Consider the following 23,462-nt stretch of genomic DNA (forward strand, 5'->3'; position numbering starts at 1 on the left):
CAAACTCTGAATAAGAATTGGAAACTTATGATCATGCCTGGAAACATTCTCCACTCTATAATGTACCAGAGACCATTACTTTTGACAGAGGTGTATATGGCAGTTTCACATTCTGCCTCAAGAGGAGTCTGCCCTCCTCTTTCAGTAGGGCCTTCGAGATTTCCTCTTTTACATGGGGCCCACATTTCCCCATGGTAACTCATTTTTTTCTCACTACACTGAATAGAATGTCAGAACTCTCCTAGGGCTAACATTGCCTTAGACCCTATTGGTCAAATGTCGCCTAAAACATGTATTATGCCTTATAAGGAATATTCCTAATCCTACCAAGTAGCTTTGAATCATTTTTCCTTAAAGGGATGTCAGACCATAAGAGACTTATACCACTCATTCTACATAAAAGAGAATCTAACATTCCCTGTCTTCCCAGTAGGAATCTGGGCCTATTGTCTACTTCAATTCACCAAGTGGATTTTAGAACTTCAGTTTCTACAAAGGGGGTCCTGGGAAATCAAAGACTATTGAAAGGGCTCTCAGAACTAGCTCCTGTGTCAAAGGGGCGTTTCATACATCTACTCTCTGTACTAGGACACTTCAGGTCCATCTGTGCAATTATTGAACCACCAGAGATTCTCTTCTGGCTGTGCCTCGCAAATACCCCTATTAACTAAGTTTGCTTTAAACATATCCATACAATACATACACGACCAATGACACCTCACATTTTCTATCCTTTTAATTCATAGGACAGAAAATAGAAATCTGAAATTGGCTCTCGTATCCTGTGCTTCAAAAATGGTCATCAAAATGCACCATTCCTATCTCTTATTCACAGATGTGTGCAGCTGAACACAGCCTCGAGGAAACATCAATGCTTGCATAACTACTTATGCTGGGAGATTGTTGTGACCACTGACTGGACTCTCAAAGATGTTACACAGGGTATGCATATGGGGGAAATACTTGGAAGCTAGTGAGGCAGAGTCTGAACATTCCTCCAGTACCCAGTGAAGCCTAGAAACTTACCCTGTTGACCATGGGTGAACTGGATATTTCTGACCTGCAAAATATGACTGGGGACCTCTACTTTAGGAACTAAGACATTCACGATTTTTTCTCTGTTGAAGGTGGTCTTGGAACTTACCATTCTGAGAAGAGGTTCTCATAACTCCTATGTTCCCAGGATTCCTCTCACACTCCTTGTTTTTTGAAGTAGCCAAGAGAACTAACCTGGGTGAGGCTGAGTGAGGTTCAGTCTTTTCCTTCCCCCAAAATATGGCCTTGGATCTTGTCCATTTCTGCAAGGGAAGGGGGCATTAACCACTGTGTTTGACCAAAGGAAGGTCCCACTATTCTTTATTCCTAAAATGCTATTAGATATGCTCTTTTGAATAGTAGTGCATGATGCCTTGTATCCTCAAGCATTCACTTATGACTTTGAACTATATCAAATGTATATTCTTTAATTAAGTAAGATTCAAGCCTTTCCCTTTTATAAGGATGACAGGGGAAATATATTGTTTTTCTCTGGTTTGTGGTCCCAGGTCATTCATATATATAGAGAGAGAGAATTATTGACTGGATCCTATGTTATGCTTTGCAATCCAATTGAATTGTTGTTGCCTATATATGTACATATTAAGACAAACTGAAGGCGGCAACCTAGCCAGGGACAGACATCCAGGCTGTTTGAAAAGGCTTGGAATGTTCTCTGAACTCCCTCAGACTAAACACAGGATGTGAAAATTTTACCAACTAAGGAAGATTTGGAAGCTGAAGAGCAGTGGAGGGACTTCCTTTACTAATCAAGTTAAAAGGGACATTCATACATAACAGGATGTTGCATGGCACTTACCCCCTCTCCAAGGTTTTTCTAATGCATACCATTGTACCAACCAGGTCTCATTATTTTTCTTACTCCTAAGTGCCCAGTACTTCCTCTCTTCCCAAGTTACCTCAGTTCTTTGTTTTGTTTTGTTTTTCACTGAAGAGAATGTCAGACATTCCTCCTATGACTAAGCCTCCTGCAGACCTTCTCTGTTTGCCCAAGATTGTCTAAAGTACTCATTTAGTAGAAATACCCTCAAACTTTCAGTTTCGTTGAAAGTGGGACTCAGTCATATCTCTTGTGACAAAAGATGTCCCAAACCACTGCCTGCCAAATACAAAAGTGGATGCTCACAGTCATCCATTGGACAGAGCATAAGGTCCTCAATGAAGGAGCCAGAGAAATACCCAGGGACATGAAAGGGACTGAAGCCCCATAGAAGGAACATCAATATGAACTAACTAGTACCCCTCCCCCAGAGCTCCTTGGAACTATGCCACCAATCAAAGAAAACACATGGTGGAACTTGTGGCTCTAACCACAAGTGTAGCATAGGATGGCCTAGGAGGTCATCAATGGGAAGAGAGGGCCTTGGTCCTGTGAAGGCTCTATTCCCCATTATAGGCAAATGCCAGGGCCAGGAAGCAGGAGTAGGTAGGTTGGGGAGCGGGGGGAGGGAGAAGGCATAGGAGATTTTCAGAAGGCAATCTAGGAAAGTAGATAATATTTGAAATGTAATTAAAGAAAATATCTAATTAAAAAAAGATGCCCCAGACTAAGTAAGCTTTATGCCATTCCCACTGAAAAAGGTAGAATGATGTCCACTCACATGCAGTTCATTGTAGTACAAAAGGGGGCTATAATTACCTCCTTCAACCTCAAGGAACATAGACATCTAATTGCTTGCCAAGGGTGTATGTGTCATGGAGCAATGATGACAGAGACCTCAGGTTTGGATCCTATGGCCAAGAGGGTTTCATTTATTATACCTGTAGTCATAGGAGTTTCAGATATAGCCTCTTGGGATGCCCAAGAGTATTCTTTCCAAGGGCACCTTAAACTTGACTTAAACTCATATTACCTCAGTGCCACTCTCTATTAGAAAGATTGCAAGGCAAACACAATTGCAACTTCACAGTGGGCTCTCACATGTTTCTGAGTGTAGGGCAGAGGGCAGAACATAGAAAGAAAACTAATATGCATGTGATCTTCCTAGAGTTAGGTGTCAGAAATGGTGTGTTCCTGTCTCTCACTTATAGATAGGTACAGACAAATACAACCTCAGGTCAGACAGCCACTCTCCCTGTTGGAAGAGTGTGCTGATTGTTCCTTGTATTCTTCCCAACAGTATATACAATATATGGATAATGGAAGGTGGGGAGACTAGATGGAAGCAAACTATGCACTACCATTCTGTTCTCCCTCTACCCAAGATAAACTAGATTTTTCCCTTTTGCACAATGTGGTGACTTGACCCTGCTACTTGGTTAATCATGGCCTGAAACTAACTAACTAACTTTCTCTCTCTCTCTCTTTCTCTCTCTCTCTCTCTCTCTCTCTCTCTCTCTCTCTCTCTCTCTCTCTCTCTCTCTCTTTCTCCCTTCCTTTTTTCCTTTCTTTTTCTTTCGTTCTCTCTCTCTTTCTTACTTTCTTTCTTTCTTACTTTCTTCCCTCCCTCTTTCCTTCCTTCCTTCCTTTCTTCCTTTCTTTCTTTCTTTCTTTCTTTCTTTCTTTCTTTCTTTCTTTCTTTCTTTCTTTCTTTATTTATTTATTTATTTATTTATTTCTCTTTCCTTCCTTCTTTCTTTCTTTTTTTTCTCTCTCTCTTGCTTTCTGTCTCTTTCTTTCTATCTCTCTCTCTTTCTCTCTCTCTCCCTCCTTCATTCTCTTCCTCTCCTTTCTTTCTCTTTCTTTCTTTCTCTCTTTCTTTCTTTCTTTCATTCTTTCTTTCTTCCTTCCTTCTTTCTTCCCTCCTAAATTTCTTTCTCTTCTTTCCTTCTTTCCTTCCTTCCTTCCATCCTTCCTTCATTCCTTTGTTCCTTTCTTTTTTAAGTATTTTGTTATTTATTATATATACAGTGTTCTCTATGCATGTGTGCCTGCACATTAGAAGACGGCACTGGATACCATTACAGATGTTTGTGAACTCAGGAGCCCTGGGAGAGCTGTTAGTGTTCTTAACCACTGAATCATCTCTCCAGCCCCAGGTTCTTTCTTTTTAAGCAAAATGGGTCCGGAAGGTCATAGAAGTTGTAGGTATGAACACATGCTACTCAACCTGTTTTCAAGGTATCTCATACCATCACCTTTGGATGAAGGGTCATCAGAATTTCACTTGGGATAGGTGGCCTTCATGACCTACTGCTGTTACCAACAATACCCAAAACCTTCCATTTCTGCCCAAGGTCAGTTATAATTATGACTGGAGTTTACTATTGGAATCTCAGAATTTTCATTTTTCCCAAGGGTACCAAAATCCAGGTATCCTAAGAGCATCCTTACATACATATGAGCCTCAAATATAACACTCCAATCATGAGCTTTAGATCATTTCCCTCCAACGATGGTCTCTAGGAAATTATACTTCACTTAATTCTGCCCTGCATTAACAGAGCCTGAAACTTAGGTCATCTATCCTTCGTACCATCCTTCATGAAAACACCCATATAACTGATGATAAGCTTCAAGAGTGCTTAGAGACTTACAGTCATGCCTGGTGCATAATACTTGTATTGCTGCCAGGCTTACCAAGGTGTATGTGAAGATGGGAATCTTCTAAGTTGTGAAGCAGTCCTACCTCTCCTGCTTAAGGTAGGCTAGGTCACTTCCTTAACCCTAAAGAGGTTGGGGACATTAAGAAGACTTTAATTCTGCTTTAATCTTCTACATCAATACTTAGACCACTAATTTGTGTCCATTATATATCAAATGTACCCTCTGTATACATGAGGGTCCAATATCTGTCTTGTAAGCCTGACAGGCCTGAGATCATCTCTACCTGCCCCAGGCCCCAAACTTCACTTCCAGTCCAAAAGGTCTTCAATAATTACCCTCTCTGATCAGAAAGAATTCCAAACTATTCTCTATCTGATGGAGGGCAAAAATTTCCATTTAACTGTGTCTCACATCGAACTCCTCATTTGAAAGGGGCACCAGAATGACTCTTTTTGTTCCAGTGGTTCTCAAATTCACATCCTCTGTCGAAGAGGTCTATAAATGTCATCCAGTCATACCAGGGCTTCAGTGCCTCTCCCTCTCCCTATGGGAGCCTCAGACACACCACATCTAGTCATAAATATTTCCTCTTCTCCCTGTGTCTATTGGGCAACAAAGCCTTCTCGAATGCCCATATTGGACTGAAATATTTCCTTTTTTTTTTCAGTGGTGGACACATACCTACCCTCTCTTGTAAAGTGTAACTAGATCTTGTCTTATTGACTATGTGTGCCTGCTATATTACAACTGTCTAAGATTACTTCCAAACTTCTTCCTGTTACAAATATTCGGAGACATTCCTTCATTCAAGAAAATTGGCCTTGCTCTTATGTCATCTGACTAAAAGTTTCATAGACCAAAGATAACCATCCAACCTGTTGGAATACTGAAACAATTGCTGCCTGCTTTCCACACACTACATAAAATATGTGGATATCCTAAATTCTACAAAAAAAGATTTGTAAGCAGATCAAGCAATACTGGGACTCCCTCTTCTCCAGAAGGTATTTGCATTTTCACCAATGTGAAATGGTATTTCTTATTTATTGAAAATAGCCAGAGATTTTACACTTCTTACAAGTAGGTTTAGAATTTCACACTTGCAAAGTGTCACAGAAATGCTGCTTATGACCAGAATGCTTCAACTTCCTTATTCTCATGAAGTTTGCCACATTACCTCTTTGATGAAGGGCACAACCATCCTACTTCTGTGCAAAACTGCCCAAGCTCCTCCCCTATCTTACTTTAGGAATATTTAGACATTCACAACAGAGAGTGCTCCAACCTCTGTGGAGCACAGTGTGTTTGAGGAAATCCCCCAGATTCTCCATCTTCCCAGTGTATGTCCTACGTATAACTTCTAATTTCCGTGGTGTGGGAAGCACTGTTCTGACCTAAGAGATTTCTGAACACTCTGGACTGAAATCCCAAACAGAAGAGTATCAAGGTAAGGGTAAATCAGTTTACTATCTTTGTTTTGTTACCTTAGACAGAGACATCCTGGCCTCCATGCAGAGGAATGTGTGGATGGACATATATTTAAGGAAGACACTAAACCAGAAAATACTACATTACACCCTCTTAAAAGACTTCTAAGATTGTTGTCATGCCTACCACTGACATTCAGATGATGTGTATTCTTGATTGTGATTTCATGTTTGGAGCTGATGAAGGAGTAAGTACCTGGAATGTCCTAGAATTCTCAAGGTATCAATCAGTGTTCAATTTTTGATCAATAGTGCTTCAGACATAGGAATAACAGGACCAAATTATTCTATACAATCCTATGAAGCTCCTATCACCATCCTCCTATTTTAGAGAATCTTAGATCTATCACGAATCCTGAGATGGGCAGAAACAATTCTTCTCCTGCACATAGGGATACTGCATATGTCTCTCCTTGCCCAAAGTATTCCAATTACTGTCTTTTTACTGAATTTGCTTTTAGACTATACCTGAAATATTCCACTTTTCACCAAAAGATATACCAGCCCTCCCTGTTCTAATAGAGAGCTACCGTCCACCAATATCCAAAGGGTTCTCAGACATTCTAAATATGCCCCTGTGGGAGTAAACTTACTAAGTCTATTTAATTGGGCCTCAGATCCTTCTGCTTTGACCAAAAAGATTTCAATCTACTGACTCTGAGTTACCAGGGGCCTCAGATCTCATTTTCCCCAAGTGGTCATCAAATATGCCTTTCTGACCAATAATGACCTTGCAATGTTCTCCTCTGATGGAGACACTTAGTCACCCCCTCCTCTAATTTTAACTCCCAAATGGACCTCCAGACCACCCAAGCTTAAATTACCTGAGCCGAACATTAAGAAGTACAGACCAGAACAAAAGCTCATTTCCTCAATGCAGAAACTAAAATGATGTATTCCTCACGATTCATACCTAGACCCAGGAGAAGAACATATGCCTGAGAAGAAGAACTAGTGTGGAATTGTCAGCCAGGTTTTTGGTGAGTGCTCAGACTGCTTCCTGATCCGGCACCACATTTACTACAGTGGACAGATGCTCTAGTCTCTGATGAGGAGTTGCTAGCTGTAAGGAAGTACCTGGAATGGGCTCCACTGCATGAGGTAGGCTGAGTCTTTGAGCTCATGTCAAGGAAAGAACATGCAAATTTAAACTCTACCCAACCAACATACTAGTTTACCTGTACAAAGGGGTTTTAGATTTCCAAATTCTCACAAAGATGCCCTCGTGTATTTCCCCTCTGACCATTGGTGTCCTATCTATTTTTCATGGCTCATAGGGTCTCATTTCTTCCCAATGTCCATTACCCACTCACCTCTGACCACTAGCCATACATCTCTGATTAGTGTTGGGGATGTTCTCGGTATGACAATAAGGCCTACAGTAGTGCCTACATGCCATTTTTGAATAATTGGATCTTAAATTCCACCTCTGTCCAAGGGTACTTCAGAAAGACCTTTCTCATTACATGGGGTCTCTATAGTAGCATCTTTATTCAACAGGCCTCTGGTTGTACCTTCTGGCCAAGCAGGTCTTACACTTCACTTAAAGAGATGCCACATTTACACAATGTAGACAAAAAGGATTTGAGCATTCTCATACTCATCAATATAACATTCCTCCCCTCAGGTTTGAAGTCTCCAGAGCAGCAAGGAGAGTGGGGAGTAGAACTCATCATCTTTAGGTCACTCATCCCCGATGGATTGTTCCCAACCTTAGTATACAGACATGGATGGTTGAACACAAACCTGTCAGGCTGACAACGCAATAGACATCTACTAAAGTCCTTGGAACCATGTTCAGAGTGCTGCACATCCTCCTAAAGATGCCACGGATGACATGGTTCCTTGTGATTGTTGTTCTCTTCTTGTTGTTGCTGTTTTCTTTTAACTTTTGAAAGAGGATACATTATTAGTCTGTTGCTATGTTAGTCATCTCCTGGCATTAGAAACCAACATGCCACTGCTTAAATGTTTTACATTTCCTACTCTTTTTGGAAAACACAATGTATGCACATCATTTTTTCCTATTGTTTCAAAGACATACCACTATGTAATTCAACTTTACAATTGTAATCATTTTGACCAATATTCACATGAATATAAATTTTATGTGTAAACTTCTTCCTGTGCTGTGTTATTTTCCACCAGGTGACAGTTTCATTTCAGGTCATTTGGAAGATCGTTCCTTACTATGTGTCTTTAAAAGATATATTTTGGAGCTGAGGGGTATGACTGAATATCTTCAGCACAATAAATACCTTCTGTAACGTTACTATCTAGTGGATTATAAGTATCAGGTTGTACACGGTAGTAACTAAAATAATGGACAAGTTTGAGAAAGATTTTAGGGTGTAATCTCTCATAATATACACAAAAAAGAAAATCCTAGATATTAATCAAATCTATGCACACCAAATGAACATTGTGAGTTTTGTGGATTTGTTTTTATATGTCTTTGTAGTTCGAATGTCCAACCTTTATGTCTTAATTGAGGATTGTAAACAATGCTCAGGGTGTGTGTGTGTGAGTTAAAGGGCACCATGTCTTTAGTGTTTAGATTAATATCACATATCATTATCTGTCTATCCATCATCTATATATGTATGTATGTATGTATGTATGTATGTATGTATGAAGTAATGATTGAATGTATGTATATAGATATGTATGCAACTATTTCTCTATCATCTACCAATCACTCTTTCTCTTTCTATTTCTCTCACCCTCTTTCTCTGTTTATCTCTTATGCATGAATATATGTATGCATGTAGCTAGGTAGGTGTGGTAGTTTTAATGTAATTGGTTCCCATCTGCCCATAGGCTGTATTCAGATGAGTAACCTTGTTGGACTAGGTGTTTCCTTGTTGGAGGAAGGGTGTCACTGGAAGAGGTGGGTGGTCTCATACATGTTCAAGTTATGCCCAGTAGGGTTCTGTGTGTTTGCTGTCTGTTTGCCTTTCCAAGAGTAGCTGTGATAGAGTGTTCAATGATTCAAGGAGGGGATGTTGGTTAGATGGCATATAAAGCAGGCAAGACACATTTACATACATGGTAGAAGAAGCAAGATTTAAGAAGCACAAACAATCACACACACACACACACACACACACACACACACACACACACACATTTGTTGGACAGTGCAAAGCTTCAACCACTTTCCATATATACTCACATTTGGTGGATAGAACAAAGCACCAACTTTATTTTTCTCACACTGCTTATATATCTCTGCACAATCTTTCAATTAGTATAAAATTTGTACTGGTTACTTTCTATTTTCTTCTAGTGAATAATTATGAGAATATATAAGGAAAAGCATCTTCTCACTATACTTTTATGATGAGCTATTTATAAATTATGTTTATAAATATCCAATATTATCCCCAAGAACCAACACACATTTCTAACTAAAAAACTTGTTATAGATTAACAACTTGTAAGCAAGTAAGGTATTTTTTTCAGCCAGTTTCTCTTACTGGTAGACTGAAATTTGCTGTTATACATAAAGGATTAGTTTTTATCTATCTCAAAAATTAATCCTTCAAAAATATTAAAAGAATCACAAAACTAAACTTTTATGTAAAAACCTATCATCCCTTTCTACTTTGAATTCTCAGGGTGCACATCTGTACATTAACCATGTTTTTCTTATATCATATCAGGAATCAGAGGGAGGAAATAGGTACAAAGAAATAATAATCATCTGAACACCAGCCTGAATTTTGAAAAAAAAAAAAAGGCATGCTTTTCGTAGTAATTCTTTCCAAGATCGTGGTTGAAGTATTAATCTGCATCAGCTGCAATCCTTGAGAAAGTTAGATCTAACTAACACTGTGGGTGGCAATGATATTGCCCAGTGAGGGGCTGGAACCCACCTTAAATTTTCATACAATCCATAGATTATGAGGGATGTGATTTGAGGGCAGCAAGTAGAGAGAAACTCTACAACAGCATGAGTGGTAACAGAGTGGTACCAGCTTTTAAGTGTTTAAGAGTGGTAAGAGCTTTTAAGTGGTTCACCTTACCAAGAATCCATGAAAGCCCAGTATTTTGGAGGTAAAATGTACATTCCTGGGAGCCCCTCTGCCATGCTTAATATTCTAGTAAAATTAAAAATAATATTAACTTCTCATTTAATAGACCCTGCTTACAGTCCCCCCAAATTTTACTCCCCACGGTTCTTTCACTACCTCCCATCCTCTCCAGTTCCTACACCTTTCGGGCATCATTCACCAAATTCTTCTCTTTCAAATATCTCTTCCTGCATTTCCTTATTCAACCCCATCTCCCTCCCCTATGCCACCTGATCTTCTCTTTCTTGTCCACCTTTGTCCACTAATAAAATCCATTCTATATCCCCATACCATGGGCATCAATGTATGCACCCAAGTCCTTCCTCTATACCTAACTTCACTGGATCTACAGATTGTAGACAGGCCATCACATATGTAATGTAGAATGTGTTAATCTTTGTATTGCTGTCACCAAAAACTATAACCCAAGCACAAGTTGGGGAGGGTAGGACTTATTTGGTTTACACTTCTTCATTGCTATTCATCATCTGAAGACAGACAGAACAGGAACTGAAATGGGCCAGGTACCTAGAGGCAGGAGCTAATACAGAGACCATGGATGGGTACTGCTGCCACGCACACCAGTCGAGTCAGCTTGACAGGCCGAGAGGCCTGGAAGCACTCATGAGGCAAAGAGTTTCACGGAAGCTCACCTTCTGGAGTTTTGGCCTTCTCATTAACCCATATACTCATCCCCTATTCCCGCGTTAGTCTGGTGTATGGATCCACATGCTCTCTTTTAGTGTTATCTTATTATAAGTTATTTTTAAGATTGAATTCTGATATAGCTAAGCTTTCGCCAGTGTTCCAATATCCTAGAAAGTCCTTGAGCTGACCATGGGCTTGGAATTCAGTAAGAATGTTGCCTATTCAGTGGCATTCAGAATTGCCTCTGGTATTATACTACCACTTTGAATAAAAGCTAAGTCACTGCCCTACACAAGAATTTATCATCATCTAGGAGGAAGGAAGTTTGAGACCTAAGGAGGAAGCAGAGTACATACTTAGAACTGAGTTCCACCCATATACACGTATTTACAATGGCCTAGGGGGAAGGTGGTCTATACAATAGACTAAAATAGGAACTATAGCAAGGGCACGAATCCCTTGACCCTGGCTTCTAAGATTATGTGGATATTTGCTATAGCTCTTTTTGATCCCAGTTGTTAACAGTGAATTTTATCCCAGGTGTTTCCTGTGAGAACTTCTGAGTTTGTATTCCTCCGTTTTCTGTAAGAATCCAGTAACCTCTTTGTACCTTGCTTGTGTGTCACCCAACTTTCCTATTCTCTTCTGTATAAAAAGTTTGATGCTCAATTTGACACATTACATTCAGATTCTACACAACCTCTTCTCTGTGTATCTATCTATCATTTCATCCAACGCTTTGCCCACCTGTGACTAGAGATCCGTTCCACGCAGACAAAGGGGCCCAGAGTGTCTGCAGCATTCTGCTTAGTGGTTAGTTCCCCATGGTTTCATGCTTTCTCATAGAGAACTCAGAACCACAAGCACATGGATGGCAGTATCAACAATTGGCAGAAATCCTACCCATCAATCATTAATTAAGAAACTGCCCTGTAGTCCTGCCTGCACAGACCAATCTTATGGAGACATTTTCTCAATTGAGATTCCCTACTCTCAGGGGACTTTACTTTGTGACAAGTTGACAAAAAACTATCCAGCCCAGTCAATATCAACATATAAATCAACACATAGCATATTTATCTTCCTGGGACTGGGATACGTTATTCAGGTTATGTTTTTGTTTTTAGTTTTGTTTTTTTTTTTATTTTTTTCTGTTTCCATCCATTTCATAACAGCTGAGTAATGTTCCATTGTATAAATATAACATATATGTTATACATTCTTCAGTTTATGGACATGTAGGTTGTTTCCAGTTGCAGATAATTATGAATACAGCAGCAATTAATATGTTTGAGCAAGTGTGCTTCTAGGAGGAAGAAGCACTTTGCGAAACTTTCTGACCTATCAGGTGTCTGTTGTTATTTCCCCCCATTTAATATCTGATTTTGCTAATTTGGATATTATCTTTTTTATTTTAGTTAACTTGAATAATAGTTTGTTTATCTTAGTGATCTTGTCAAAGAACCAATATTTGTTCCAAAAATTTATTTGTAATTTTCTTTCTATTTTTTTTCCACCCTGAGTTTTACTATTTCCTGCCACCACATCTTTTGGGTGTCATTTCTTCTTTGTGTTTGAGATCTTTAGGATGTGCTGTTAACGTGCTAATATAAGGTTTTGCTAATATTTTTAACTCATTTTTTATTAGATATTTTTCTTCATTTACATTTCAAATGCTATCCTGAACGTTTCCTATACCTTCCCCTACCCTGCTTGCCAACTCACCCACTCCTGCTTCCTGGCCCTGGCATTCCCCTGTACTTGGGTATATAATCTTCACAAGACCAAGTGACTCTCCTCTCTTTGATGGCTGACTAGGCCATCCTCTGCCACATATGCAACTAGATACATAGTTCAGGTGGTTACTGGTTAGTCCATATTGTTGATCCTCCTTTAAGGTTGCAGACCCTTTAGCTCCTTGGGTACTTTCTCTAGATTCCACATTAAGGGCCTTGTGTAACATCCAATAGATGACTGTGAGTATCCAATTCTGTATTTGCCAGGAACTGGCATAGCCTCACAGGAGATAGCTATTCCAGTGTCCTGTCAAAAAATTTTGCTGGCATATGCAATATTGTCTGGGTTTGGTGGTTGTCTATGGGATGAATCACCAGGTGGAGCAGTCTCTGGTTGGTCGTTTCTTTTTTCTCACCTCCAAAATGTCTCTGTAACTCCTTCCATGGGTATTTTGTTCCCATTATAAGAACCAATGAAGTATCCACACTTTGGTCTTCCTTCATCTCGAGTTTCATGCGTTTTGGAAATTGTATCTTGAGTAGTCTGTTTGGGGGCTAATATTGGCTTATAAGTTAGTACATATCATATGTGTTCTTTTGTGATTGGATTACCATACTCAGGATGATATCCTCCAGATACATGCTTTTGCCTAAGAAATTCATAAGTACATTGTTTTTAACTGCTGAATAGTACTCCATTGTTTAAATGTACCTGAATTTCTGTATCCATTCTGTATCATATATTCTTCTGTTGAGCAACATCTGAGTTCTTTCGAGCAAATGGCTATTATAAATAATGCTGGTGACTGCTTCCAATTCTAAGAAGGGGCAAAGTGTCCACAATTTGGTCTTCATTCTTCAGTTTCATGTGTTTTGCAAATTGTATCTTATATCTCGGGTATGCTAAGTTTCTGGGCTAATATCCACTTATCAGTGTGTAAATATCATTTGAGTTCTTTTGTGATTGTGTTACCTCACTCAGGATGATGCCCTCCACATCCATCCATTTGCCTAGGAATTTCATAAATTCATTTTTTAATAGCTAAGTAGTACTCCACTGTGTAAATGTATCACATTTTTTGTATCCATTCCAATGTTGAGGGGCATCTGAGTTCTTTCCAGCCTCTGGCTATTATAAATAAGGCTGTTATGAACATAGTGGAGCAGGTTTCCTTCTTGCTGGTTGGGACATCTTCTGGATATATGCCCAGGAGAGGTATTGTGGGATCCTCTAGCAGTACCATGTCCAATTTTCTGAGGAACCGCCAGACTGTTACAGAGACAAAGTTTGGAGCTGAGACAAAAGGATGGACCATCTAGAGACTGCCATGTCCAGAGATCCATCCCATAATTAGCCTCCAAACGAGGAAACCGTTGCATAAACTAGCAAGATTTTGCTGAAAAGACCCAGATATAGCTGTCTCTTGTGAGACAAGGCTGGGGCATAGCAAATACTTAAGTAGATGCTCAAAGTCAGCTATTGGATGGAGCACAGGATTCTCAATGGAAGAGCTAGAGAAAGTATCCAAGGAGCTAAAGAGATCTGCAACGCTGTAGGTCCAATAATATTATGAACTAACCAGTACCCCGGAATTCTTGACTGCATATGTATCAAAAGATGGCCTAGTAGGCCATCACTGGAAAGAGAGGACATGCAAACTTTATATGCCACAGTACAGGGGAATGCCAGAGACAAAAAATGGAAATGCGTGGTTAGGGAAGTGGGGGGTACGGTATGGGGGACTTTCTAAATGTACATTCTAAATGTAATTGAGGAAAATACGTAATAATAAAAAATATTAACAAAATAAATAAATAAGGCTGGTATGAACATCATAGAGAATGAATCCTTATTACACATCGGAACATCTTCTGAGTATTTGCCCAGGAGAAGTGTTGCTGGATCTTCTGGTAGTACTATGTCAATTTTCTGAAGAAGCACAAGACTGGTCCAGGTCCCTGCCAAGTGTATTCTGCAAAGGCCCCAGACATCCGGCCACTTTCCGAACCAGAGTAAAGGGGGTCCGCCTGGTGCAGAAGTGCTTTGCCTGAGCATCAGCAACAGACATCTTGGTTCTAGGACCCCACCGGGTGTATTCTGCACAGGTGAGAGTACGGAATACAGAAGCCAAAAGCTTCTGGGAGAGGTGGGAGCCACAGAGCTTCTAAGGAAGCCCACTTTTCGGGCCCAGACAACTGGCAAATGTCCAGGCCAGAGGAAAGGGGTCTGACCAGTGCGGGACTGCTTTGAGTGAGCATCTGCAGCAGATATCTTGGTTCCGGGATCCAGCCGAGAGTATTCTGCACAGGCTTCAGACATCTGGCCACTTTCCCAGCCAGAGGAAAGAGGTCTGCCCATTGCAGGAGTGCTTTGCCTGAGCATCAGCTGCAGACATCTTGGTTCCAGGACTCCACAGAGTGTATTCTGGACGTGTGAGAGTGTAGAATACAGAAGCTAACACCTTCTGGGACAGGCCAAAGCAACTCAGCTTCAGGACAGGTCCTGTTTTGGGCCTTCTTCTTCGGCCAGGAGGGGGGTCTTAAGGCCATATATCTGTGCACCTTTCCCGTGAGAGGAGAGCTCGCCTGCAGAGAGTCCTCTGACAACTGAAACTCAGAGCAGAGATGTAGTCTACCAGGTCTGCTGATAGAGGCTAACAGAATCACCTGAGGAACAAGCTCTAACCAGAGACAACTATAACAACTAGCTCCAGAGATTGCCAGATGGCCAAAGGCAAATGTAAGAATTGTACTAACAGAAATCAAGAACACAGCACTCCCACTCCACCTAGTCATGTGCACCCCAACAAAACCGAAAAGCTAGACCCGGATTTAAAAGCATATCTCATGAAGATGGTAGAAGACATCAAGAAGAACTTTAATAATTCACTTAAAGAAATACAGGAGAACACTGCTAAAGTGTTACAAGTCCTTAAAGAAAAACAGGAAAACACAACCAAACAGGTAGAATTCCTTAAAGAAAAAAAGGAAAACACATCCGAACAGGTGATGGAAATGAACAAAACCATACTAGACCTAAAAATGGAAGTAGACACAATAAAGAAAACCCAAAGTGAGGCAACGCTGGAGATAGAAACCCTAGGAAAGATATCTGGAACCATAGATGCAAGCATCAGCAACAGAATACAAGTGATGGAAGAGAGAATGTCAGGTGTAGAAGATTCCATAGAGAACATCAGCACAACAATCAAAGAAAATGCAAAATGCAAAAGGATCCTAACTCAAAACATCCAGGAAATACAGGACACAATGAGAAGACCAAACCTACAGATAATAGGAGTTGATGAGAATGAAGATTTTCAACTTAAAGGGGCAGCAAATATCTTCAAAATAATTATAGAAGAAAACTTTTCAAACCTAAAGAAAGAGATGCCCATGAACATAAAAAAAAGCCTACAGAACTCCAAATAGACTTGACCAGAAAAGAAATTCCTCCCAACACATAATAATCAGAAAAACACATTCACTAAAAAAAGATAGAACATTATAAGCAGTAAGGGAGAATGGTCAAGTAACATATAAAGGCAGGCCTATCCGAATTACACCAGACTTTTCACCAGAGACTAGGTAAGCCAGAAGAGCCTGAACAGATGTTATACAGACACTAAGAGAACTCAAATGCCAACCCAGGCTACTATACCTGGCCAAAATCTCAATAACCATACATGGAGAAATCGATGTATTCTATTTCTCCTTCCCTGTGTAATTTGTTGACAACTTTCTGAAGTATTATAACTATCTATCCTAAAATTTAACATTTTTTTGTTTCATATTATTAATCAGTAGTTTGAAATATGAACTTATTATGGCACTACCCAATGCAGGTAGAAAATATTCATAATTATTATTTTTTAAACAATATTGTGTATTTATGTTTAGGTAGGCATGAAATTATTAAGACAAAGTATTCTGTCCTCGTTCTAAAATCAGTTCTAGGTAACAGTAAAATAGTTCATATGATCTAGAAGTAAACACAGAAAAATAGACAACAGGAATATATTACTTTAAACCTAGATGATATATATATGTACACAGTATATTTCAAATGAGTCACTAATCTTGTTGTCAGGGATCACAGATGTGTAATATGCTTGATTAATTTTTCTGCTAGTAGCATAAACAGAACATTCTGCCACTATATAACAGCAAGCCCTAAGAATTAAATTTCAAGATTGTTTATAACTTTATTTATTCATGTTCTATTACTCGAGTATGTGGTTTCTTCAGAAAGTGTTGTAGTATCAAGTTTTGGACTGTAACGAAGAGTAATGCCACTTAAATGTAATATTTTAAATAAAATTCCTACAATGTGGCATTCTGTATGGGAATAACAGACATAATCCTATACTCATGCTTACCTAAACTTGTAATCTCTAATGTTTCCTCCTCCTACTATGTTGCATGTGTTCTGTCATTCCCTCCTTCCATAAAGGCTTCATCCTTTCTTCCATGCCATGTGCCACTTTGGGGTTCCTTATCTCCATAGATACTCCAAGTTAAACATAAAATCTAATAGTTGAAGCTAGACCAAATGTGATTACAGACACGTAGCATTTCTCTTTATAGGCCTGACTTAACGCATTTACTATATAGTATTTTCAAATTCCATATACTCTCTAGCAAATTTAGTTACAGCTGATTGCATCTCCTTTTTTGAAAACAAAATCAACAAAAATGACTGAGCAAGTATCAATAGATAACCATGCTATCTTTTCTACACTCAAGTGTGATATAGGTGAGTCACCAGTTAGTTCTATTTTTAGATATTTTTAGCAAATTCCACACTGATTTTATCCTGGATGTACCAACTTAAGCACCCACCAGCAGAGCAGCTGTACTTTATTCCCACATCGCTAATGCTTCTTGACTTTTGTTTTCCTGATTGTACTCATTCTTTAAGGGATGAGCTAGAATTTAAGTTTGGAGAAAAAAAGAGCACCAGAAAATTTTTTTGTGGGAGCCATAGCTAGTGTTGAAAGATATAAGGAGTAATGTAATAAAGGGAATTGTTTCCTCGAGGTGAGTATCCACCAAGCTAATCCTGCAACTTGTGCAAAGAAATGTCCCAAGGATTGATCTGTTTATAGCAGAAAAACAACATATCAAATTTATGAAAAAATATTCAAGGAAGCAGGCAGGTTCTATCTAAAGCAGGCAAAAGAACTTGGCAACATCCACCATGTAGTTCTTTCATCAGATTAATGAAGGATACAGAAGGAAAAGAGCCATGGAGTCTTCCTACGTGGTTATGGAAAGCCACTGAGGGCATCCAGGTTGCAGCGAAGTCCCTGAATAGATGTCTAGAGAGGCTTTTTGTGAAGGTATGAAAGGGAAGCCTATATTGTGATATAGCAATCAGGATGTAAGAAGGTCCACAGCTGTGCGATATCTCTCAAAGAAAGCTACACACAAAGAATGGAACCAGCCCAAGACAGAGAAATATATTGTAGTCATGAAACTAGATAGGAAGAGCTTTTTAAGCCACAATGTACATAAATTTAGGATTTGGGGTTTGTCTAGCTAGATTTGATCTTGATTTTCCCAATATTTCCTGTTTATGTTTCTTTTCCTCTTATTTTGAATGAGAATGTATAATCATGTCAGTGTACTTTGAAAGTAAACAATGCTTTGAATTTGATTTTATATGGTGTTACAATTAAGAAATTGTAATCTGTTCTAAAAGATTAAATATGATTGTAGTTGTATATGGAATTTTATCTCATGTTAAGCATGATTCTGCCCTGGAAATTCATATTTGCAGTTGTATATTGGATATAGGATACTGTGCTAGGCATAACTATTGCTTTCCTTTGGAAATTAATATAATATAAGGAGATATGATTGTATGTCTTATTGACAAGAGGTATACTTATGAAGGCTAGTCTTGGTTGTAACCCTGATAATATTAGGAATTCACTAAAACTCTGGGAATTTGGGGCACCTGTGAGGAATTTTTTTTCCTGATTTGATTATGTGAAATAGGAAGACCAACCCCAAATGTAGATCGTTTGTTCTGTTGTAGAAACAACTGTAAAATATAAATTTCATTGATGTCAGTTTTTTTTAATAAAAGTGTGTAGCTAGGACTAAATTCTAGTAGTTACAATCAAGATAGTTTTTATGATCCTACACTGTTTCTGTCTTTTATTACAGTGTTTCCTGAACACTGAGGTGGAGATTTGATGGTGACCTCCCTTTTAGGACTGAATGTTAGAAGGTCCCTCAGGCTTTGCATATTATCTGGCTGGTAGATTAGAAAGGAGATGGTTAAAAGCAAAATTGGATGGATGAGCAGTTAGGCATTCCAAAGAGCAAATGGTGCTTGACTAACCTCGTAAGCTATCTCCCTCTATTCTCTGGGACTGGTTGTTGTTAGTCTATTTCTGTTTTTCCTTACATATCAGATTGATATTTCACAAGTGTTGTTCCTCCATGCCCAGAACCCTTATTTTTAGTCTTATACCTGAACAAGCTTCCTTTCATTTTCAGCTGATCTGCTCAGGTTTCAGTATTAGAGAGCATCTCAGCAGAGCTTGCAGCTCTATAACCCTGCCACTCCCACTGCTGCTGCTTTCCAACTAGCATTTCTGGACCCATCACGTGTTCACCTGTAACTTTACTCCAAGATGATTTGGTGGGAATCAGGTCCCTACCCCTGCTTCATAAATGAGTTTCAGAAATAGTAAAATTGAGCTTTGTTCAGAATTTTGCCTTAGCTACATCTTTCTCTTCTCTGCCTAGCTCCCTGTTCTCTTCCAGGTTTCCAAGATTCCTTTCCAGATTAGAACCCAGACATGTGAGCCGCTGGCCAGACATAACACATTTGAATTGGTACTTGTTTGTGACTTACACATCTACATGCTCCTGAGGCTGTCAGGAGTATACTCTGTTTCACACTCAGCAACACTGAGTCTAGGAGGCTAAAGGCAAGCTAATGGTTAACAGAAAGAAGGTATTGAAACAAAGTTGCAGAGTGTTGAGTCCTGAAACAATGAAAGGCAGAGATGACCCTGCCTTAAGTGCTTCTCTCTCTGACAGGCAAATGCCAAACAGAAGTCAATTTATTTCTTGATCTCTTGAGGTTCTATGCCCCTTCAGGGTTCTCATTCTCTAAGCTCTGCATGCATGCCCGACATGACTAGGTCATGTTATATCTTCTGCTGATCAGAGGAAAGATTTGTCCTGCTTTAGAGCCCGGCCCCAGGAAGTTAGAACCCAATAAAAGCAGACCTAATGATTTATATGAACTCAGGCTGTGTCCTTTATTATCATAGCACAAGGAATGCTAAAATATGGATAGTTATGGTGAATTTGATCCTGGCTCATTGCCACATGACTCTAGGTGTCTGTGTAAAGGTTTCTCTTGGCTGCATGAGCTTTGCCAATTTAGATATCTGAAGCCTTATGTCATGGACCTTGGCCCACAAAAATCCTGATTTCTTTTCTCCAGTTTTTTCCAGCATGAATCCTAGATACTGCTGAAATATTACTTCTGAGTCAGACATTGAGCAAAATTTTGTGTATGAGATCTTACAAGAGAGCTTTATACAATGCCCAAGTCTGCCTTCAAGATAAACAAGCCAGTTCAGAACTACCTTTACTGGGATGCTCCATATTCTCTACCCAGAAATCACTGTATTTTCCCCAGGACCACTTTTTCTTTTCTCAACTTGAAGTCTAGATTACTTCTGCCTCTCTCTGATTTCTATGCTCCCCATTCTCTCTCCCATGTAGATGCTTCAGGGATGAATCATCTCTATAGAAAGGGACTGACTGGTTTAAGAGAAGTTCAAGTTGCTACAACAGTAGTGGTATCAGAGTGGATGACCAGAATTCTCCAGGTTACAACAGACTATTCATAGAAGGGACTGCAGATATCGTGGTGAATTGTGGAGAGCCGGTACGTGCTGCAAGCAATTACGTGCGTGCCGCCAGTAATCTCTGAGAAGAACCATGTGTGCCGTGAGCAATCACCATTATAAGATGGTGCGGGCCTCCACAGTGCCTAACTAGTAAACAAGCCTTGTACGCAGGTGCGAGAGTGAATTCACTCCTAGTCACTCCCATTCTCGGGGTGTAATAGTGGGGTGATGGGCAAGCAATGAATCAGGAGCTGTCATGCCATATCAGGTGCTGAAACATCACACTGCTGGTTATAAAAGCAGTGCCATTTTCCCGGATCGGGATCTTCCTGAGAAGCAAGCAATAAAGCTCTTGCTGAGGAAGATTCTGGTTTGTTGCATCTTTCTTGCTGGTCGAGCTGGACGCAATAAGTGGTGCCAAAACCCGGGAACTGTCATCACACCGGCGCAAGGAAGATCCCTCATTCACGGGGCAGAATCAGAACTGTGGGACAAAAGGCTCTACAAGATACGTACAATCTTGAAATTTCTCCAGAGTTAGAAGCCCTTTTGATTGTTTGCATGGCGATTACACTTTTCCTTTTGGTTTCGTTTTGTTTCCACCACTGGAACTGTTGACTGGTTCTTAGTCGCAGTCAGGCCTGGACAGCACCTGGACAGCAACCAATTTCAGGCCCGGTCAGGCCTGGACAGCGGCAGTATGGGAATCTCCCATTCTATAGTAGTGGGCTTACACTCAGTCCTGAAGCAGTGTGGCCTAAAAATCGCCACTAAGACCTAAGAGGGATTTGTCAGAGAGATAGACCGTGTTGCACCATGGTATGCTTGCTCATTGTCATTAACTGTCGCCTCTTGGGACAAACTGAAAGGAGATCTAGTTAGGGAACAGCAGAAAGGCAAACTTAAAGCAGGGATTATGCTGCTATGAAATTGGTGAAATCATGTTTAACAGATGAGGATTGTCAGCAAATGGTAGAAGCAGGGCAGAAAGTTCTGGACAAAATTCAAGAAAGTCTATCAGAGGTAGATCAGGGAGAGAGAGTAAAAATAGAGAGGAAACAAAGTGCACTGAAGAATTTAGGCCTTTCCATGAGCCTTGAGACAGAGGAAAAGAGAATGTCAGGGAAAATACCTGGGGAGAGATTAGAAAAAGGGATGGAAAGGGAGAGAAGAAGGGAGATCGAGCTGGAGAGGCACATAAGGAAAGAAGCCTCTACCCACCACTAGATGAGTTTAAGCAGCTAGCTGTCAGTAGCTCAGAATCAGATAAGGAACTTAGCTCCTATGAGGAAACAGACTTAGAGAAGAAAGCGACAGGTTGTGAGGGAGAAAGATACCAGTCAGATGAAAGACGAGTTAATCAGTTACAGAATAACATGAAAGCAGCTAGAGACAAATGTCAAATCATTGCGCAGTCTTCGGATATGCAAATTCAGGGTTCTAGTGCACCTCCGCCTTATGTGCAGAGGCACCATTCTGAGCCTTATGTGCAGAGGTATCATTCAGACTCATTTATACCAAAAGAGGAACAGAGGAAGATACAACAGGCATTTCCAGTTTTTGAAAGAGCTGAGGGAGGGCGTGTTCACGCTCCAGTAGAATATATACAGATTAAGGAGCTTGCAGAAACAGTCCGTGATATGGAGTCAGAGCTAATTTCACTGTAGCACAAGTTGAAAGGCTTGCAACTCACACTATGTCTCCTGGTGATTGCCAGACTGTAGTAAAAGCTGCAGCCCCCAGTATGGGGATGTATCTTGAATGGAAAGTTTTGTGGCAGGACTCCTGTCAGACGCAGGCAAGGGCCAATGCCACCATGGAAGGAAACCAAAGGACATGGACATTTGAATTGCTTACAGGTCAGGGACAGCATGCTGCTAACCAAACAGATTATTATTGGGGAGCATACGCCCAGATCTCAGCTGCCGCTGTTAAGGCATATAAGGCACTCTCTAAGAAGGGAGAGGCAAGTGGGCATTTGACCAAGATCACTCAGGTCTACCAGGAGTCATACTCAATTTTTGTGGCTAGAATGACAGAGGCAGCAGGGAGAATATTTTGAGATACAAAAGCAGCTATGCCTTTAATTGAACAGTTGATATATGAACAGGCTACCTAGGAATGCAGGGCAGCTATTACACCTGGAAAAAGCAAGGGACTGCAGGACTGGTCGAAGGTTTGCCGTGAACTTGGTGGGCCACTCACTAATGCAGGTTTAGCAGCTGCCATTCTACAAGTGCAAAAATCCCCTGACATGGCTGATCTCAAACTCTGCTATAATCGTGGCAAACCGGGACACTTAAAAAAGGACTGTAGAGCCCTTGATAAAAGGAGAGCACCAGGATTGTGCACTAAGTGTGGAAAAGGATATCATTGGGCTAGCGCTTGTCGTTCAATCAGGGACATTCGAGGCAGGCTCCTGCAGCCAGGATTCCCTCAAGCAGTAGATAATGACACCATTTCAAAAAACCAGTACAGGGCCCTCAGGTCTTAGGGCCCGAAGACATACGGGACCACGACAGGCGAAAGGTGGACCCCACAGTCCGCAGGGCAACAGAAGGCTCAGCTGGATTGGACCTCCGTACCACCACCCAATTCATGCTGATCCCTCAAATGGGAGAACAGCCTATTCCTACTGACTATAAAGGACCTCTGCCATCTGGGAGTGTCGGCCTAATATTGGGCAGGGCTTCCCTTACACTACAAGGTCTTATTGTTCACCCTGGAGATGTAGGTCAAGATTATGAAGGGGGACTTCAAGTTCTCTGTTCCTGTCCTCAGGGTGTCGTTTCTATTTCACAAGGAAATAGAATAGCTCAGTTAGTAATTCAGCCAAGCCTACATGGCTGTTTTCCCTCTTCTGGTGTCCCTCAAGCTACCAGAGGGATTGGTTCTACTGGAAATGATTCACTTATTTAATAATGCCTTTAGATTCCAGGCCTTCTTTAGAGTTAGTTATAGAAGGGAAACAATTTAAGGGGATTTTAGACACAGCAGCAGACAAAAGTATTATTTCTTCTCACTGGTGGCCGAAAACTTGGCCAGTTATTCAGTCATCACATTCTTTGCTAGGTTTCGGTTATCAGTCC

The sequence above is a fragment of the Mus musculus genome, chromosome Y (genome assembly GCF_000001635.26).
Source record: "Mus musculus strain C57BL/6J chromosome Y, GRCm38.p6 C57BL/6J".
Taxonomy (NCBI): Eukaryota; Metazoa; Chordata; class Mammalia; order Rodentia; family Muridae; genus Mus; species Mus musculus.